Here is a 20,577-nt window from a genome sequence, read left to right as displayed (position 1 = left end):
GTTATAAATAGTTACTGGATATTTTCCAATTTCCCCATATGGAGTCAGGCTAAAATCTATTGTCTTAATCTCTCTGTTCATTTGTAGGGGATTTTGGAAAGCCATTTATGCCTTATTCTTATAGTTACAGCCTATCAGTTATAGTCTGGTCTGTATAAATCTCAATTTGCCAAGTCTATTTACATTACAAATTACAGAATTTTAGGTCCTCTTAATATATTTTATCACTCATGTGTGGCATTATCTACTGCATTTATTATTATGAAACTTGAATATGTTGAATCTTTTTAATAGTACTTTGAAAGGAAAACATTTCCTATTATTTTCCCATGGTTATAGTTGATATATAACAGCATCATTTGGGTTTTTAAAAATGTATGTCTTGACTAGATACCTTAATGAATGCTCTTATTATTTCTAATAATGTTATTGGTGGTTGTTTTGATGTCCTCAGTATAAAATAATTTTGTGTGCAAGCAGTTATTTTCTCTTTTTAACTTATTCCCTTTTTTAACTTTATTTTATTATCCATCATTTTAAGAACTGTATTACGTAATAGTGGTATTTGCCTTCTCCAGATGTTAAGGGGAATGCTTCAGTATTAAACTCTCAAGAATAATACTGGTTATTGGTTTGAGTTCAAGTTAATGAAGTGTCTTTTTTTTTTTTTTTCCTAAAAGTTTCTGTTGGGAATGGATACTGAAGTTTTTTCAAGGGCCTTTTGAACCTCTCCAAAGATGCTATTTTTTCTCTTTGTCTTGCTAATATGATGGCATACAACATTGAATATTCTTACATCTCTCAAACATCTAATGACCCTTATTTTGCTCAGAGTTTGTAACATGCTTTAACATGAAACTCAGTTATATTCACTACTAACTTACTTATAATTTTTACATTGATGATAGAAAAGGAAACTAGTCTGTGGTTTCCTATTGTGCTGCCTTGTGTTTTGGAGCCTTTCTTGTTCTCATTGCATTGGAATAGTTAGTATTCTCATTTAAAGAGCTCTTACTTGGAGCATGGGCTAGAGCTTTCTTTTTCTTTTTCTGATAATATTGGGCTTTGACTTTAGTGCCTCATGCTTGTTGGGCAAGCACTAATCCATTTGAGCCAGGTCCAGAGCAAGCTTTTTTTAGCTGGTAATTTTCTTAGTCTCTTGTGACTGTTGAGTTCTATAGAGTTCCTTTCTCTTCTTGTATTAATATTGATAATTTATTTTTCTAAGAAAATAATGAACTTTATGTATTCTGATACTAGAATAGACTTGTATAAAGTATTTCTAATTGTTTAATTTTTCTCTCCTCCTGTACATATTTTTAGTTTTCTTCTAGGTAGTTTTATACTAGCTAGTGACTTGTTAATTTTTAAGAAAAATTTATTTCTACTATTATCTCTTATTTAAGTGACTAGTATTTACTTTTATCTTTTATCATTTTCTTTTAGCTATGATAAATCTGAAATGGACATGTATAGTTAGTTGGAAATACAGACTGAAGTTCATGACTGAAATTTGAGCTGAAATTGGCTTTAGGAGTCATCGTCATCAAGTGTATTCTAGGAGTTCCTTTAAGGGACTGTTGGATGATGAGAGCCTACTGCTCTCTTCTGCCATCTTGGTTTGCCTTCCTTACAGTCATAACTGTTATACATTTATGCATTAATGTAATATAATACATAATATACTGTCTTATGAGCTTAAATTATTTTTACTATGGTAATATATATCTTTTACAGAATTTGCCACTTGGACTTTTTTTTTTTTTTTGGTCGGTCGTGGGGCTTGAACTCTGGGCCTGGGCGCTGTCCCTCAGCTCTTCAGCTCAAGGCGAGCGCTCTACCACTTGAGCTACAGCGCCACTTCCGGTTTTCTGGTGGTTTATTGGAGATAGGAGTCTCTCGGTCTTTCCTGCCCGGGTTGGCTTTGAACCGCGATCCTCAGATCTCAGCCTCCTGAGTAGCTAGGATTACAGGCGTGAGCCACCAGCGCCCGGCTGCCACTTTGACTTTTTTTAAGTAAACAGTTTGTGAAAATTGATTAAAATCCCCAGTGCATGACCATTGCTACTATTTCTAAAACTTTTCACCACCTCAAACAGAAGCTCAAAAACAAGCAGCATCTCAAGTACCCTCATACTAACCACTGAACTACTTCCCCTGTACATAAATTTATCTATTCTAGGTATGTATTTAAGTGAAATTATGTAACATTTATCTTTTTGTGTCTGACTTATTACATTTAACATGATGTTTTCAAGACTGAAATATGTTATATCATGTATCAGAATGTCATTCCTTTTGTGGCTGAATAATATTCCATCCTGTTGTGTATATCACATTTTGTTTATCAGCGCTGATAGTAGTCACTTGTGTTGTTTCCACCTTTAAGTATCGAATAGTGACTTGTGCTAAAATGGACATCGTTGGGAAAGTGTCTCACTGAGTTCCTACTTTCAGTTCTTTTTTGGGGGGAATGTCCTGGTCCTCAGCTTGAACTCAGGATCCAGATGTCCCTGAGCTATTTTGCTCACGGCTAGCACTCTTACCAACTTGAGCCACAACTCCACTTTTGGCTTTTTGGTAGTTTATTGGAGATAAGAGTCTCATGGATTGTCTTGGCTGCCTTTGAAACATCATCCTTAGATCACAGCCTCCTGAGTAGCTAGTAGTACAGGCATTAGCCACCAGTGCCCAGCCTCAATTCTTTTATACCCATATACAAATGAGTAGAGTTGATGGGTCATATGGCAATTCTGTGCTGAGTTTTTTGGAGAATGTGAAGGATCTTTAAAGGAGAATGTAAAAGAGGGAAATATTATATGCATGGTTTTGGAGTGGGGTTAACAGAAATAGAAAATCATAATTATAAATCTTGAAATAATAATTACATCTATTCTTTATTGACATTTAACTGTAGCTTGCCCTATGTTTTTTCAGGCTTGTCCTTTCTACTTCCCCCTTTCCCATTATTTTTTACCTTGGAATCTATCCTGCCTCCTTGCTGTTTCTCTTTAACCCAGCAGCAGATCTGGTTGCTTGGGTTGTAAACCCTATCTCTAACATTACAAATAAGTGATTTGGGAAAATATGCTTGGTCCCACTGTACTCCATGCAGCACTGAGAATAGATATGTCTGTCAGCTGTCTTGCTAGCAGTTTTAGCACAAAATTATTGGAGTAGAAACTTTAAAGGAAACAATCCCTTGCAAACATTGTTCTTCCTGTTGTCTGGAACTAGGAGTTCCCAGACATCTTGTGTACCAGTCACTCATTCTCTTTGGAGGGGAATAGGACTGGAGGTCTCAGGAATGACTGTACCTAGGCTCTTCTAACACTCTTCTCAGTGTGAATACTTGCAACCCTCTTGTTTGATGGGCACTGGTAGTTTTATACTCAGCTTCCTAAATTATTTTATAACCCATTTTCTTGGACTTACTGGCTATGAAAGGGATAAATATCTGAGTGATGACATTGCTTTCTCCTTATTTCCCTCCTATATTCACTAGACTCCAATCAGTCTTTTACTCTCCCCCCCCCCCCCCCCCAGTTCATTCACTGATACCTTTCTCTGCTATTTTCCATGTCTGGCCAGTCCACACTAGTGATAAGGTGTGGTCTTAAGGGTCCTATATGTTTATAACTGTATTTCATTGTGATAGGAATTTGGCTCTTGGTGGCTCTACAAGATTATGTACTCAGTCTAGCATGTGATACTCTAGTGGCTGTTAGTTGGGTGCTTCACATCATTTACAACTATTGCATAACACTCAACAAAAAATGGAAACTCTGCTTTTAGTTTGACTGCAAGGCAAACATACACTACGTTCATGCAGATGAAACCAGCTCACTGTGGTAACACTGACTTTTCTTGCTGATCAGAAGCTCTACTGAAATTATATGTCTTTGATTAAACCAAAGGTTAGCACACTAATTATAGATGTATTTGTCACCAAAAGTACTTCAAAGTATGAGATTCAAGTCAAAAGTTAATATAAAAAAATCTATTCACAGAAACATTCTGTACTTAAAAGGTTAGAAAAAAGTAATCTAGTTCAACATTTGTTTTACAAATTAGGTAAGTGAGCCTCAAAGAAGTTGTTTGCCTATCTAGTGTCTACAGGAAGCTGGTGAGCTCATAAAAGACAAATGCCTCTAATCATATCGCAAGAATTTTTCTCAATATATTGAAGCAAATCATGCCTTCTTGGTTTAATTTCTTTTGTGAGAATGTGTTGAATATGGTATATTGCTCATCTACCATCTTATTTCTCCTTTTCCCTTTCCTGTTTTCACCCAGATTTTTATCTAGATGACTTAGCTTTTTCCAGATTTTTTAGACTCTGGCTGAGGCTGACTCTTGTTACTAGCTGAGTCTTGGTTGCCCTATGCAAGGTCCTTGGTAGACTTGATTGTCTTATGCCAATATGATTTTCTGTAGCAATGGGGATGTTCTGATCTGTACTGTCAGTACTGTGCCCAATGATCACATGGCTATTGAACACCTGAAATAGGGCTGGTATGACTAAGAAACTGAATATTTAAATGTCTTTAATTTTATTTAAATACTGCATGTGGTTAGTGACTACTTTATTGCACATTGCAGCTTTATATTGTTGCTTCTTCACAAAGGCCTGTGACCTAAACAGTTTAATCAGGGTGATTTCTACTTGGAGTTCTGAGGCGTAAGTCGTTTCCTGATGAGTATGAACAAGGAAACATTTATCCCTAATTACTATTGGCAGCTATCCTATGACTTGCTAAGTGTTGTGGATAGAAGAGTGAAGAATCAGAACAGTCTGGGCCCTCACAACCATTAATGAGCCCTGGATCAACTGACCCTGAAGTCTGCCCTACGTCTGGACTTCCCATTACATGAGCCAATGAGTCGCCTTTGTTAGGTAAGCCAGTTTGAGTTAAATTTTCTGTCTTTTCAAACCAGAGCAACCAAGCAGCCACAAAGGTACTAACAGGCTTCGTGGTTTACCTGAGACTTTTGAGCCTCTGATGGACATTTCCATGGACAAGGTGTCACTAAGGGAGAAGGCTACATGGTAAAAAGTTACTGATTCAGGCTCCAGTTCCACTGTAGTACTTGCTTGTCCTGTGAACATGTACCAATCACTTTCCTCCTCTTGATGCCAAAGTTTTCATAAATAAGTGGGCATTACTCTAGGACTAGGAGGCCAGGGGGGATTTGCACAAACTAAGCTTTATGTTTCTTGCAAAGGTGAAGGCAGAGTAAAAGTTTGATGCTTGTCCTTGTGATGCACTCAGTCTTTGAGAAGGGCAATAGTAGCAAGGGTTTTGCTGTTCTTGTGTGCTTCAGTGGGATTTCCCCCCTATTGAAGTGGTAAGTGCAATTCAACCCTGTCCCTGGAGCCTCAGTTGGAACACGAGTAAAATCCTGATCCAAGAATAGCCACTAGCATATTGACAGGCCAGAGACCCATTAGGTATTTGGGCTCTGGAATTGCCTTGTCATAGAATTAAGATAGAGAAATTTATTAGGAACAAGGACAGCTACTAATTATAGCCAATAGGTTTTCAGTGGAAGGAGAAGAGGATTTGTATTCAGAGGATTCACATTTAGAAAGGGAAAAGATGGATAGAGTAAAATGGGGGAAGAGGAGTAGGGAGAGAGAAAAAGAAGACTACATATTCTGAGGGCCTTGAAGGATGTTTGTCGGGTGGGGAGGAAAGAGGGTGAAGAATGTTCTTAGTATGAACAGTGTCCCAGAGGTGGGTGGATGGTAGAGTAATACCTCTGGTGAGATTAGTAAAGGGTACATGGTGGATAGTCTGGAGAGGAGGCTAGAAAAGAGGCCATGGTGAGGTTTTTCTGAGTTATTCATTTCTGCTAAGAGATCTAGGTATAGAGAAGACCCACCAAGGTGGCTCCAGGAAGGAGACAGCCATTGTTAGAAAGTGGTGGGGAGTGGGGATGAGAGATATATACAGTGGTGCTGTACAACCTGACTGAGATTACTGGCAGCTGGAATGCTTGAGTAGACAGAAAGATACTTCCGAACTGGAAGTAATAGATTTCAGTGACAGACCAGATATAACTCAGGCACAGTAGAATTCAGGCTTAGCAACTTTATGTGTGCTGACAAGTAATAGTAATAACAATAAAGCTATGGGTGAGAAGGGCTATGAATTTAGATTTTGATCATATATTGAACCTGAGTTTTGTAGGGGCATTCTGGTTGTGACATGACACCTAGTAAATGATTAATACTGTAGACCCACAGGAGAGATGGTGAGATTGTCAGGTAGATAGACTACAATTGGTCTGGCCTGAAGTAACTATCGTCCTATGAAACCAGAGAATGAGATGGTCAATGTAGAGAAGTGAAGGATAGGAGTGGGCAGCTATGACCTAATTATAATGGAGCTTTTTAGAACCTCATATGCGACCCAGAACAGAAGTATGTGGAGGAAAGAGTGACAAATATTTTTTAAGGCATACTTTTATGGATTTCAGGTATTAGCAGATGCCATCCTTCAGTCACCTGATTGAAGATTATTTTCATTTAAAAAGACTGCTTTTCATGCTTCTTTTAAGTATATTCAGAGAAAATCTTTTATATTTGACCAATAGAATGAAAGAGAAAAGTTCAATTCTGTGTCTATTGAACTTGTCTGACCAGAAATGTATGAATCAACTCCTCAAGATCATCCCCACTTACCTTTTGCTGTGACTTAGAGGCTGTCTGTCTGTCATGTTATATTTCAGTTCTTAGGGAAAGCCCAGGCCAGTAGCTCTTCCTTTTCCTCCCTCTGGTCAGCATATGCCATGTTTGTTCAGTTGAATAATGGTACCACCCCCACTTTTGTATCTTTCATTTTTGAAAAAATCATATTAAGTTTTGTATATTTTTTCCTTTGCTAGAGACTCATTCATTGCCTACAGATTATGTGCCTACCAATTTGTTTTGTTGTTCCTGATTCTCCTTTGGGTTGCTCTAAATAATTTCCATCCTCTTTTGAAAACTATCATATCAGAGAAGTTTTTCTAATCATGCAGCACCATACCAAGGGAAATCTTCGCTTAACTAAAGGTCCCAGAATGATGATGATTATAACATGCTGAGACTTACAAAAAGCTGTTGAAGATTCTACCTAAACTAACTTAACTTGACAAAAACTGGCTGTATGGCTCTGTGTAGAGAGAGGGAGCAGATAGTAGCCCCACATTGGCTATGGAAGACCCATGACTAATGATAGATCTTATTTAACTTTTTACAATAGAAAACTGTTCATGGTATTCAGGTGATGTTAAAAAAGGAAAAAAAAGAAAAAAGGAAAAAATTTCCCCCAATATTAGAATGTGTCCCTTTAAGGGAACCAACCTTTCACCCTGCACAGCCTTTCTCTTGTCTCCTAGAAAAAAGAATGCTAAGTGTCACAGAGAAGCCCCTTCTGCAACCTCTGTGTGCCTAGTCACCCTCACTCTGACCCTGACCTTGTTCTGGTTCCTTTTGCAAATGCTTCTGAGTTTCAAGCTGCCATATCCTAGGCTTTGCAGCTCACCTAGGCCCCACTGGACCTTCAGTTCCAATGGTAAATAATCCATGGGCTCACCCCAGTGCCATGCGACCAGGATCCAAATCTGTCCCTCTAGCCCAGGGAAAAGGTTCCAAAAAAATGTGGCAACACTCATTGTAGAAAGACTACACAACATGTTTGCCAGTCATGATTGTCTCTTAGTGCTTCATTTTCTTATTTGTAAAAAATAACAAATAAAATAATATAAGGGGAAGCTCCTTAAAAAAGATGGAGCCTGGCTTTCCATTATGGGCTATTTGAAGCCTGTTGTCTCTTGAAATAACAAGTGTGTCACATCAGCCCTCCCTCAGAGGTACTCAGACTGCAAGGGGGCTCTCTGGATGCACTTTCTCACCAGGGTCACCCACTTACCTTGACAGCTTATGCTCCTGAATCTGCCACTCAGACCTGAGGAACTCCAAATTAGACTTTGGTTGTTCCTGAGGCTTCCTTGTCTTCTTCTGCCCTGTTTCTGTGTGTCCTTTTTCTACCATGAATGCTACCCAGTCCTATTTTCTCCCATGAAAACTCCTGTTTTACAATACTAATTGTCATTTAGAAGTCTGCTCATGTTCTATCACTGTAACAAACTGCCATAGACACAGTGCTTCTGTTATGGTTTCTGGAAGTTAGGAATTGGGTCTCAGCCCCTCTGAACCCTTTGCTCAGAACTCCATTACATACCTGCAGTCAAAGTGTTGGCTGGCCCAGGGGAAAATCTGCTGTAAGCTTTTGTGGCATTGGCCAGTCAGCTTCTTGCAGGCTTTTGGGCTGAGAACCTAAGCTTCTTGTGACTGTTGGCGAGAGGCTGCCCTCTGCTGCTTTCTACTGTGGCATCTCTTTGTGGCAGCAGGCTTCATCAGACCCAGCCAAGAAGGGAGCTGGCTATCAAGATGGAAGTTATAGTCCTATGTAATCTGATAGTGGAAGTGACATCCCATCATCTTTGCTATAGTCTCTGTGTTAGAGCAAATCATGGGCCATGTGCACACTTGAAGGATTTGAAACATACAAAGTCATTAAGACAGGGGGTCATAATGGGGAGCCTTAGCATCTGATTGCTACAGATGTTTCCTCTAATAGAATGTCTGATCATTCCCTTTTCTGCCTTTTTTTGTGTGTGCAGATACATTTTTTCCTACTTTACATTTCATGACTGGCATTTTTATGTTAGATTTTTATTTATCTTATATAACTTTTTTTTTGGTTGGTTGTGGGGCTTGAACTCAGGACCTGGATGCTGTCCCTGAGCTTTGTGCTCAAGATTTGTGCTCTACCACTTAAGCCACAGCGCTGCTTCTAGTTTTTGAGTGGTTAATTGGAGATAAGAATCTCCTGGGGACTTTTCTGCTGGGCTGGCTTTGAACTGTGTCCTTAGATCTCAACCTCTTGAGTAGCTAAGATCACAGGTATAAGCCACTGGTGCCCTTATGTAACTGCTGTCTTATGTAACTTTTTGCTCATCTTTTAATTCATTTGCAGCCCTCTGGACAGTCTTGTTTCTGCAATTATTGTGCAAAAGACTTCCTTCCTTCCCTCTGAAACTAAAGAAAGACTAAACCAGTTACTGCTCTGTGTAATACATGGGTCCCCTTTCCCTACAACAATGGAAGCCAGATAGCTTCCATTATAAAACTTTCAGACTAACCAATCTGGCAGCAAAAACAATGACTCATGTCTGTACATCTAGCCTGGCAGGAGCTGCTCACATTTTCCTGATTTGCATTCAGAGCTAAACTTGTTAACCTTATTAAGGAGAAGCAATTTTCCATCAAAGATAGAAACAACATCAACATCAAATATTAGCTGTCTTTGATTTGGTGTATCATTCTGCTTCTTGGGGGCTTTATGGATCTCAGAAATGATACTGTCTGTAAAAACTAATTTGTTCCTGTATAAACTATCTGACTCCTTTTCCTCTGCAGTGATCACTTTGTGATCCTGCTATTTCTAGGTCACAGCAAATGAATTGAAAAAGAGGGCTGGCCTTTGGGGAAGCAGCATTTAATTCTTTTCTTTTCACCCATGCAATGGTCTGGATCTCATTATCCCTGTTGGAGATGTTCAATAGAGTAAATATCAAATGTGTTTTAGAAGGAGTGGAGAAGAGATATGATATCTATTTGATATATGTTGACTTGTAGACTCAAAACATGGTGTGACTCATCTAGTCTAACTTCTGCTTGAAGGCCAGTCTCTGTTTTGTCCTCAAGGTAGCTTATCTTTTTCATTACTTATCATTTTACAGGATTGTCTAGAAAGTCCAGTCTGGTTGTAGTAAACACTGTGTTTCTGGTGTTGGAGTGTTCATATCACAATAAAATGTGAAGGTTGGTCTCTTTAAGAAGAGCTCAAGTGGAGGTCAACTTCAACTTGGAGGAATAATTCATCTGTTGAGAAAGATGCAGAATTAGTAAGTTAAAGCCATCTATAGATGGAAGCCTGTAAGTGTATGTGTCTGCATTTTTGGTCTTCAGGGAGCCATGAGGCTAAAAGCCAATTAAAGCTTTAGTAGAAAGAAATTTAAAAGTCATTTCTCCTGGGTGAGAGAAAGATTTAGAGCAGAGAATGCTCGGAGAAAACCAGGAGGGGTTGAAGTTAATGCAGCTAGCATCTGGGAATGAGTGCAAAGCCCCATCTGAGCAGAAGGCACTCTGTGAAGGTCTCAGGTTGGAGCCTAAAAGCTATATTGTCTAGTGCCCAGGTGCAAATTGGGGGCATGCAGACACTTGCAATGGTCAGCCTAAGGAATAGGGTCACATCTTGTCTAAGAAACGCATCCCTCTTAATTTCTTGACAGTCTGCAAATTAGATGATGTTAACTTCCATATCATTCATTTCTTCATCTTGATATAAAGGTTTTATTTCTCTAATCTCTTGCCCATATGTCTACTCTCAGATGCTCTTATCTAACTGATATTTCCATTCTCTTTCCCAACTTGGGCAGTGGTTATCAGTATGCTTATATCCTCTTGTCACCCCAAACTCAAAATGTGTCCTGAATAGAGTTGACTGGACTCTCCTAGAGACTGTTACTCAGCATATCTCCCCAGTGTATGTTTTCTTCTCTGTTGCCACCTCCACCAGTGCTGTTCAGATCCTGGAGGTAATGTGGCATTGTGGGAATGAAACTTCTGCTCACGCCACTTCCTAGTGAGTTTCCATAGGCAAACATATGGTTTGATATCTGTGAGCCTTATTTCTCTTCCCTCTAAAATTGACATGTAATCCCTACCTACTTCACCTAGACTGCTGGAGAATAATAAACCTGGTAGCGTGGTAAACCATCTAGCACAGTTCTAGACTCAGAGACCTCCGTAATCAAGGCTGCTGTTTTGGGATACCATTCTTACCCAAGAATCCCCTGGTGTGTGGCACACTGTATGGAGTGGGTCTCCACCTTTCCTATCACTTTCCACAGATGGAGTTGGATTCACGTTTCAGAGGAAACCAAGCCTATGTCTTGTTTCCACCCGCTCCTCCAGTGTTTGATACAGTGGGCATCTCCCTGAGGTTAATCCCTTCCCCTGGGTTCTGGGCCGTATCCCTTCCTTCCCAGAGTTCCCTCCCTTTCCCTATTGTGCCTGCTCCAGCCACATCTTCTTTTCTTCCCACCAGAAGTTAACCATGCTAAGCCTCCTCTCTTATCTTAAAAAAATAAAATATTAAAAACTCTGTGGTGATTTCTCTCTCTGTACTGCCACCACCCTATATTATTCCACTCCTTCACAGCCAGACTTCCTGAGCCCTTTCCACACCCCGTCCCACAGTCCACATCTCACTCAGTTTCCCAGGCACAGCATCCTGACTTCCCTTTGTTTCCTTCATTAAAATAGGTCTCTTTAGGGTCTGCTGTGAACTTGTTACCACAGACACATTGTTGACCATGCTTTTTCTGTTGAAATACTTTTATTATTTGGCTTTTCTCATTACATTGGCTTTTTTCCTACCTCTTTGACCACACCTTTACTTCCTTTGCATACTTCTCTACATGTGCTTTACTTAAATATTGGTATTCTACACTGTGCTGTCCTGAGTTCTTTTCTCTGCTATTTTCAATTTTGAGATGTTTTTTTTTTGGCAGTACTGGAGTTTATACTCAGGACCTTGTGTTCCTTAGGCAAGTGCTTTGCCACTTGAGCCATGACACCGGCCCTTTTCCTTTAGTTATTTTTCTAATTAGTTTTTTTGCTTTGGGCAAGCCTTGGCCCATGATCCTCATAGCTATGCTTCTTATGTACCTGGGATCATAGTCATGCCTCTTTTTACCCAGCTGGTTTTCTGAGGTAGGGTCTTGATGATCTTGAACCATGGTCTTCCTAATCTCCATTTTACAAGTAGCTGGAAGTACAGGCATGAGCTTATCCCTTTTAATTCTGAACAATCTCTGAGGAAGCCAGTTTGCTTATTCATTTGAGCCTTCTCCTTCATCTCTATTTCTAGCCCAAACCTTTTCCTTAAGCTCTACACTAACAGCAGATGCCTTAAACTCACTAAGACCCCATTGATTCTGTTCTCTCTTGATTGTTACAACATGCTCTTCCTGTGGTGGCCTATTGCTCTTACTCTAGAGCAAGAGCACTCACACTTCAGTTTCATAGAATCACCTGGAAATCTCTAAAAGTAGACATTGCTGGTTCCTACTTATAAAGTTCCTACTTGTAAAGTAGGCCATGAGTAGGGCCTGAGAAGGTGATTTCTTAAGGGAGTTGCTGGTCTGGAAAATATATGTTGAGAACCTCTATTATGAGAAAATGCAGGATTTTCTGTTTCCTGCTGTACCCCATAAAACTGGGCATTTCCAGCTCTCTACTGACTTTTTAAACAGCCCTGTATCCACCATCCCCAGTCTCCTCTTCCACTAGCCTGATTCATGGCATCCCCCCAAGTCCATCCTAGCCAGCTCAGCCCTCTCACTTTCAGCTCAGAGGTTAGTTGCTCTGTCAACCTCTATTGGACTCCCTTCATGTTATCCCTGTGTACACTGCTAGCAACTACCAACACCATAGGTTTTAACGTTTGTTTGCCATGTGTAGAAATGTAAATTAATAAAAAGTCTGTTGGCACAAGAAATTATGTTGAAAATGAACTATACAACTTGTGGATGGGGACAGGAGGGAAAAACTGGGAGAGAGCTAAGAAAGGAGTGATACTACCCAAAAAGAAATGTATTCTTTACCTGACATACATAACTGTAATAACACCTCTGTAATTATCTTTAGAATAACAATAAAAATTTTAAAAAATTATTGGCATTTAAATTTTATGTGAGCCCCCTGACAAAGGAGACAGGGTCATTTGTAGTCCCTGACATTCTGTGGGTGTTCACTAGCTGACTGTCATTTCAAGGAGACCTATGGCCACATAAATGATACCATAATAAGGTCAGTTTTTTTTTGTTTTTTCTGTGTGTGGCTCTTCCCAGCAAATTTTGATTCTGCTTGTGTGGAGAGCTGGTCATCACAGTCAGCACCTGCATCCCTGCATTCTGTTATTTCCTGGCTCTGCTTCTTCGTGCCTTCTATTTCCTTGGTGAATCTGGTACCCATGGTATGAAGTGGGCATGTGGGAAATGAATAGGCTGTGAAACTTCCCTGATATCATAGTTTCATTAGCCTTATATCAAAATGAGAAACATACTTGGTCTGGGGGGTTTGTGAAGGAGAGAACTCATTAGTATCCCTGAAGATTGGTTATCCTGAATCTTGGCTTTGGCAGGAGCTTCATTTGACTCCTGTCATGATCATCTGCACTCATTATTCTTGCCAAGCCTGCTGCAGAGCAAATGATTGTCCACAGTGAATGATACCTGTGTGCTGTGAGGACTTCAGTTGTATATATAAATACAATATATTAGTCATGTGTTTCTATTTCTCTATATATCTAAATATGGGCTATATCTAGATATATGAGATATTATGATATATATGAGATCTATATTTATTCCTATCTAATCTATCTGTCTGTCTGTCTAGATCATCAGAAAGAAGGACCCATGTGCTAAGTTTCCTAGTTGATTGATTTTGAGAACCTAAAAGAGGCACAGTTTTATTTACGAATATTTACTGCAGTTTTCATTGAGTTTTTTTTTGAGATTGTAAATTTCTGTGGTCATTCACTCAAAGTGGATTGCTCTTGGGTTTATCAGGTGAACTTACTGTTCCTTTAATCCGATGGACTGAAACACATGTAGTTCCTTGCTTTTTTCTTCTATTGCCCTGATTTTATATTACAGTTTAATCTTTTGAAAACCTTTTGATGTGCAATAGTGTTAAGAATAATCAGATTTAGCTGGGCACTAGTATCTCTCGCCCACAATCCTAGATACTTAGGAAACAGACACCTGGAAGATTAAGGTTCAAAGCTAGAGTTTGAGGGCCTCTATCTCTGAAATAACTACCAAAAAATCAGGCTTGCAACATAGCTCAAGTGGTAAAGTACTGACTGAGCAAGCCAGCCCAGCAAGCATGAGGCTCTGTGTTCAAATCCCAGTATTGCCACCCCAAAAAAACCACCATCTTATTTCAGTGTGTAATTTTGATAGGAAATAGGCAAATAAGAGCTTTTTTTTATTACCAAAATAAGATACATGTGTATACACCTATGTATATATTCACATGTGTATATGCATGAAAGTAGCAATGCTAAATCCAGCATTTTGCATTTCTTTTAAAAATTACCAAACATTATTTTAACTAAGTCGTCCAAAATTGATTTGAGTTAAAATCAGAATATGAAATATAAAATACAATTCTCGGTGAATTTAAATAAAGTCAATTTAAATATAGTAGTAAATACTCAAAACTCATATTTAAGTTTATAGTAGTTAATTTGGATTACATTTAGTGGTTTTTATCAACCATATGGTAAAAATTGAGACTATAACAAAATATATCTCAGTTATATGGAGTAAACAGAAAGTACTTAACAAGTCCTTAATGTAACTAAGTATATAAAAGTGATTAAATAATAATGCAAAATATAAAATATACAATGTAAGTAGTAAATATAATATAAAATATGTGCATATACATACTGTTCTATTTTAACTATAGTAAAGTTACTTTTATTCACATATATTACATTTACTAATTTATGCAATATCATTTTTAGGACTTACAATGTTCAAAACACAGGTATTAATCTTACTATGATTCTTTTTTTTTTTTTTTGTCTGTCATGGGGCTTGAACTTTGGGCCTGGGTGCTGTCCCTGAGATTTTCAGCTCAAGGCTAGCGCTCTACCATTTGAGCCACAGCTCTACTTCCGGCTTTCTGGTGGTTTATTGGAGATAAGAGTCTCACAGTCTTTCCTGCCCAGGATGGTTTTGAACTGCGATCCTCAGATCTCAGCCTCCTGAGTAGCTAGGATTACAGGTGTGAACCACCAGCGCCCTGCTTCTTACTATGATTCTACTACTTACTAGACAGAAAACCAAAAATATATGAAAATAAAACAAAGAACCTGAGATAAAAGGTTCTTTCGGGCTGGGAAGGTGGCTCAGTGGTAAAGCGCTTGCCTTGCATGCATGAGGCCCTGGGTTCGATTCCTCAGCACCACATAAGCAAAAAGAAAAAAAGCCGGAAGTGGCACTGTGGCTCAAGTGGTAGAGCGCTAGCCTTGAGCTGAAGGGTTGAGGGACAGCGCCCAGGTCCAGAGTTCAGGCCCCACAACTGGACCTCCCCCCCAAAAAAAAAGGTTCTTTCAAATAAGAAAGTTGGGAATTGTATGTTAGCATAGACATCTAAATTTTGTCATGTATATTAAGTATTGATTTAGAATTAATGTATTATGACGTACTGTTTTGAATGTTTAAATAGAAGTTTTAGATAAACTGTGGAAAGATTTTAGGACCTCACTGGACTTTTTTTTCCTTTAATATTTGTCAGGGAAGTTTAAGCAGTTGATTATATTAGTGTACCTAATTTTTAGAAATTCCTAAGTTAAATGAAGAATTTTGGTGGTTCTAGTTTCTAGAATTATTTGAAAAGACAACAGTGTTTGACAGCAAAACTAAAGGTTGTAAGGACATATATAACCTTTTTCATGTCGAGGACCACCAGCAATTCTGCCCTGTTCTCATAGTTCGCTCTGGTGTTTATTGTGTTGGTCAAGGCATTATCCTGAGAGTCATCAAAAGCTCTTTTAACTGAAGTCTGTTTTTCATATTAAATCATTGGTACTGGTATAGACATACCTAGCAGCATTTTTCTCAGAAATAGTTCTCCAGTCTTATATCTGTTACCATTACTACACTTTGCAATACAGGTTCTGATTGTGTCTTAATTATACTGTAATCCCAGCCCTTTGAGATCCCTGCTCCTATTGTCTGTCTACTCTAGAGCACTACCAAGTCACAGCCTTGAAATATAGGTAGGTAACAGAAGACCTTCCCTGGCTTTTAGAATATTTTATGCTTGGATAGTGTCTGAGCTTGTTAGTCTCTTTGTCAGGATCCGTATGTTAGAAAGTGTGTTCTGCTGTGAGAGTAGCTTCAAATCCTAAAATATCATGGCTTAAATAAAAGGTTTGTTTCACTCACTAATGAAGACCAAAGTTAGGCAAGCCATAGCTTGTAGGTGGAGCTCACAGTCTCAAGTTATTTCTGTCGGGATGCCCTGCAGAGGAGGAGTCTTTTGGCCTGCAGCACCAGAGATGAGTGCTAGCACTCCAGCTATCACATCCACATTCCAGACAGCAGAGGGGAAGTAAGAAAGCAAGTCGAGTCTCAGATCTTTAAGGATACTTCTTGAAAGTCACTAACAATCTTTTCTTTTCTTTATTGGCTAAAACTTAGATGTGTTAGCCATCTGTCATTATAAAACGGTTGACAAAGTAGTCTGTGTGTGTGTACATGTGCATGTGTATACATGTGTGTGCATGTGCCAGTTCTGGGACTTGAACTTTGGGCCTGGGTGCTACGCCTGAACTTTTTTTTTTTTTTTTTTTTTCAAGGTTAGCATTCTACCACTAGAGCTACAGCTCCACTTCTGGCTTTTTTTAGTAGTTAACTGGAGATAAGAGTCTCATGGGCTTTCTCATCTAGGCTGGCTTTGAGCCACAGTCCTCAGATTACAGGTGTGAGCTAGCAGTGCCTGGTTAAAAAAAAAAAAAAAAGTAGTCTTTTAACTGAGCTACCATACTTAATTGGGATTCTTATTACTAGGAAAGAAGAAATTAAATATTGGACAGTAAGTAGAATCTCTGCTACAGAGTCTGCCCCATTTCTTATCTACCTTATTCCTATCTCAACCTTGTTCCTATCTCAGACCTTTCTCACCCAGCACTGTATCCTCAACCTGTTGGTAGTGACCACAAATCTCTTATTAGATCTTTACCACATTAACCTCTTGTACACTGTCTGCCTGGTGTGCCCTCCAGTGTCCTTATTTCTCTTGGAAACATCTATGCATTTTCAAACCCCAACATGTATCCTCAGAAAAGTTCTCTTCTTTTAACACATTTTCTCTTAGTTGTGCATGGAGAATGGGGAGTAGTGCAAGAGCTTTATGAATTTGAATTTAATAGTTGAGCATACTTGGTTGAATCTCTGCTCTCCACATTGGTCTGTAAATATAAATACAGAAGTGCACAACATGTGAATTTTGTTTATTGCCATAGTCTAGCTCTCTTTTGAATTCCATACCTTTTGTTGATCTGCCTATGTAACATCATCCCGTGATAGTGTCAGAGGTGGCCTTGCATGAATGAGTACCACTGAAATAAACTCTTGATTTTTCACTTCCTTCTCCAGACTTTCTTAAATGATAACTTTTGCTAACAGAAATCTAGAAACTATCATTTGCTTCTCATATCAAATTTTTAATTTTTGTGTTGGAAATGGGACTTGAACTCAGGGTCTGGGTGCTATCCTTTAGCACTCCCACTTGAGCCACAGCTCCATTTTTAGCTTTTTGTTGTTTAATTGGAGGGAAGAGTTTCACACTTTCCTGCCTTGGTTGGCTTTGAATGGAAATCTCAGCCTCTTGAATAGCTAGGATTGCAGGTGTAAGCCACTGGCATCAGGTATACTTCTTACATTGAATATCTCATATACTCTCTCTACCTTCTTTACTCTCTCCCATTCCTTCCTTCTTTCTCTTTCTCCATCTCTGTCTCCTTCCCTCTTCCCCTTCTCCCTTCCCTTTTCCTTTCTCCCTCTCTGTCTCCCTTGAGGCTTGAACTCTGGGCTTCACACAATCTTCTGGTTCTTTTTGCTCAGGTGCTCTATCATTTGGGCCATACCTCTGCTTCCATATCTTTTCTCACCCTTCTCTAATCTTTCCTTGGTGATGCCCCTCTTTCATATAAACCAGCTTCCCATTGTCTCTAGGCTTGTATTCTGGACTCCTGTATCCTGAAAGACCTCATCTGACTTGACTTCTATCTACCCTTCATTTTCACCTCTTTTAGTACCCAACCTTGCTCATTGGGCTCTGCTTCAAGGTCCTCTTTCTGGACTTTGATTATGAGAAGAACTTCTTTCTTCTCACTTTCCATTCCCTGCTGGCAGGTCTTTTGACTCCCTTGTCAGTCTGTCCTCGAGTCTCCATCTTTTTTGGTGGGGGGGGGGGGGGTCCGGTTGTGGGGCCTGAACTCTGGGCCTGTGTGCTGTCCCTCAGCTCTTCAGCTCAAGGCTAGCACTCTACCACTTGAGCCACAGCGCCACTTCTTTTTGCTTATGTGGTGCTGGGGAATCGAACCCAGGGCCTCATGCATGCAAGGCAAGCGCTCTACCACTGAGCCACCTTCCCAGCCCCTCGAGTCTCCACCTTAATGTCACTTCCTCCAGCCTTTTCCTGACTTCTATCTAAATCAAATATCCTTTTCTCTTCCTCCTTAAGATTATTTCTATTTATAAACACTCATCATTAAGTGAGTGATGACTTTTATATTATCATTTCCACATTAACCTATATGTTCTAAAGGCTAGGACCATATTTATTTTACTTTTAACTAAGTTCTCAAGGCCCAGTGCTCAATAAATACACATGGAATAATTGAATAGATACATTATCTTGTGATTAAACAATACAGTATCTCATTGAATCAACAACTTTGCTATTCATGTGGAAAGACATAGTTGTTGGAAATGAACTAAAGTGATTTACCTTGCCAACTTGGCATTGTATTTCTTTATATTCATTGACCCTATCTGTGATTTTCACCTGCAAGGCTATAAACTTCAGTGTAATTTATTAGAATGTAACTTTGAACAAAGACTTATTTCTACCAGGATAATCTTATGAATACAGAACCTGGAAGGATCATGTTCAGGTATGATATCTAAAAATTGTGCTTGGCCCCACTTCTGTGGCTTTCCTTCTCTTTTTGATTATGACCTGGTGTGACCTTTGGAGCAGAAGACTTGCTGTGGTTGGGATGGAACCTGAAGTAATAATCACTTTAAGTTAGAGCCAACAGTTATATCCCAGGGTTTGGACTGGCATAGAAAAAAGTCCATTTGGGCTGGGAAGGTGGCTCAGTGGTAGAGCGCTTGCCTTGCATGCCTGAGGCCCTGGGTTCGATTCCTCAGCACCACATAAGCAAAAAGAAAAAAGCCGGAAGTGGCACTGTGGCTCAGGTGGTAGAGCGCTAGCCTTGAGCTGAAGAGCTGAGGGACAGTGCCCAGGCCCAGAGTTCAAGCCCCACGACCGGACCAAAAAAAAAAAAAAAAAAAAAGTCCATTCGCTACTCTAAACTCCATTGCTGTCCTTTATTGAGATAAAGGATTTAGATATCAAAGTATATATTTTGAATTTTATCATCTTATTCTTTCTTCAGTTTCTTTATTCTGTAGAGTGTATTGGCAAGGTATATTACAGAACAGACAGATCAACAAGTTGTGTGTGTGTGTGTGTGTGAGAGAGAGAGAGAGAGAGAGAGAGAGAGAGAGAGAGAGAGAGAGAGAGAGAGAGAGAGAGAGAGTCATGGGGCCTGAATCTGGGCCTGGGCGCTGTCCCTCAGCTCTTCAACTCAAGGCTAGCACCCTACCACTTGAGCCACAGTGCCACTTCTGGCTTTTACTGCATATGTGGTGCTGAGGAATCGAACCCAGGGCCTCATGCATGTGAGGCAAGCACTCTACCATTGAGCCACCTTCCCAGACCTTGTGTGTGATTTTTTTTTTTAAATGTTCTTACTGAGATCCTAAAATTAGATGTTCTTCTGGAAGGATCTGATGATTTGGGAATCCTGAGCTATGGGCTTAAATTAAAAGATGATCTTAGATGATTATCTCTCTTTTACTGATGGATAGGTAACTAACAATGAGAAAATAGGTATTTGTGTCTCTTTTTTGGAGTGCAGTGAAAATTCTTCTCTCGGTGAATGCTGTGGCGGGTGCTTTCAGCAGAGATGGTAGAGGACACTTTGATCACTTAATCACAAAGATAATGGCTTGAAACTGAATCTTTAAGAAGCACCTAATCTTGAGAAGAATTTGCTGAGTTACTTTGGTCTTGGGTATATCTAAATGATGGTAAATATGTCTTTTAGCACCTGGAATGTGTACTACATGAATTGACTACCCCTAGAATCCAGAAACTCCAACATAAAAGTATTGAGTAAGAATATTTTGTGGGGAAAGAAATCTAATGTAAATAGTAGAAAAAAATGTATGTTCAAAAGTATATAATTTGCTGCTTTTGGCGAGGGCTCTTAATATTTCTGTTTTGGAGTTTGGCTGCCTGTTTCCTGGGGGAGATATGATTTCAGTTTCTTGGGTAGATGTAGAGATTTTTGTTGTTGTTGTTGTTTATACTGGACCTTTAACTCAGGGTTGGGTTGCTATTCCTAAGCTTTTTTGCTTAAGGCTGGTCTCTATCACTTGAATCACAGCTCCACTTCCAACTTTTTGGTGGTTAATTAGTGATAAGAGCCTCATGGACTTTTCTGCTTGGGCTGACTTCAAACCAAGATCCTCAGATCTTAGCTGGGGTTACAGGTGTGAGCCATCAGTGCTTTGGGACATTTTGACACCTAGGTGATTTAGTTGAATTCAGTATTGTTTGATGTTCTTTATTTACAT

General features: G+C 39.3%; 1 protein-coding gene across 2 annotated transcripts in view; it reads left to right on the top strand.

Moving 5' to 3' along the window:
- The window catches only part of Dis3l2 (DIS3 like 3'-5' exoribonuclease 2), a 401,227-nt gene that overhangs the window by 173,438 nt on the left and 207,212 nt on the right, over nucleotides 1–20,577 (top strand). The window lies entirely within an intron of this gene.

This window comes from Dipodomys merriami, unplaced genomic scaffold, assembly GCF_024711535.1.
Source record: "Dipodomys merriami isolate MVZ:Mamm:240054 unplaced genomic scaffold, mDipMer1.0.p SCAF_1, whole genome shotgun sequence".
Classification (NCBI taxonomy): domain Eukaryota; kingdom Metazoa; phylum Chordata; class Mammalia; order Rodentia; family Heteromyidae; genus Dipodomys; species Dipodomys merriami.
Note: the sequence above shows the minus strand (reverse complement) of the source record. Positions and strands in the feature narration are given on the sequence as shown.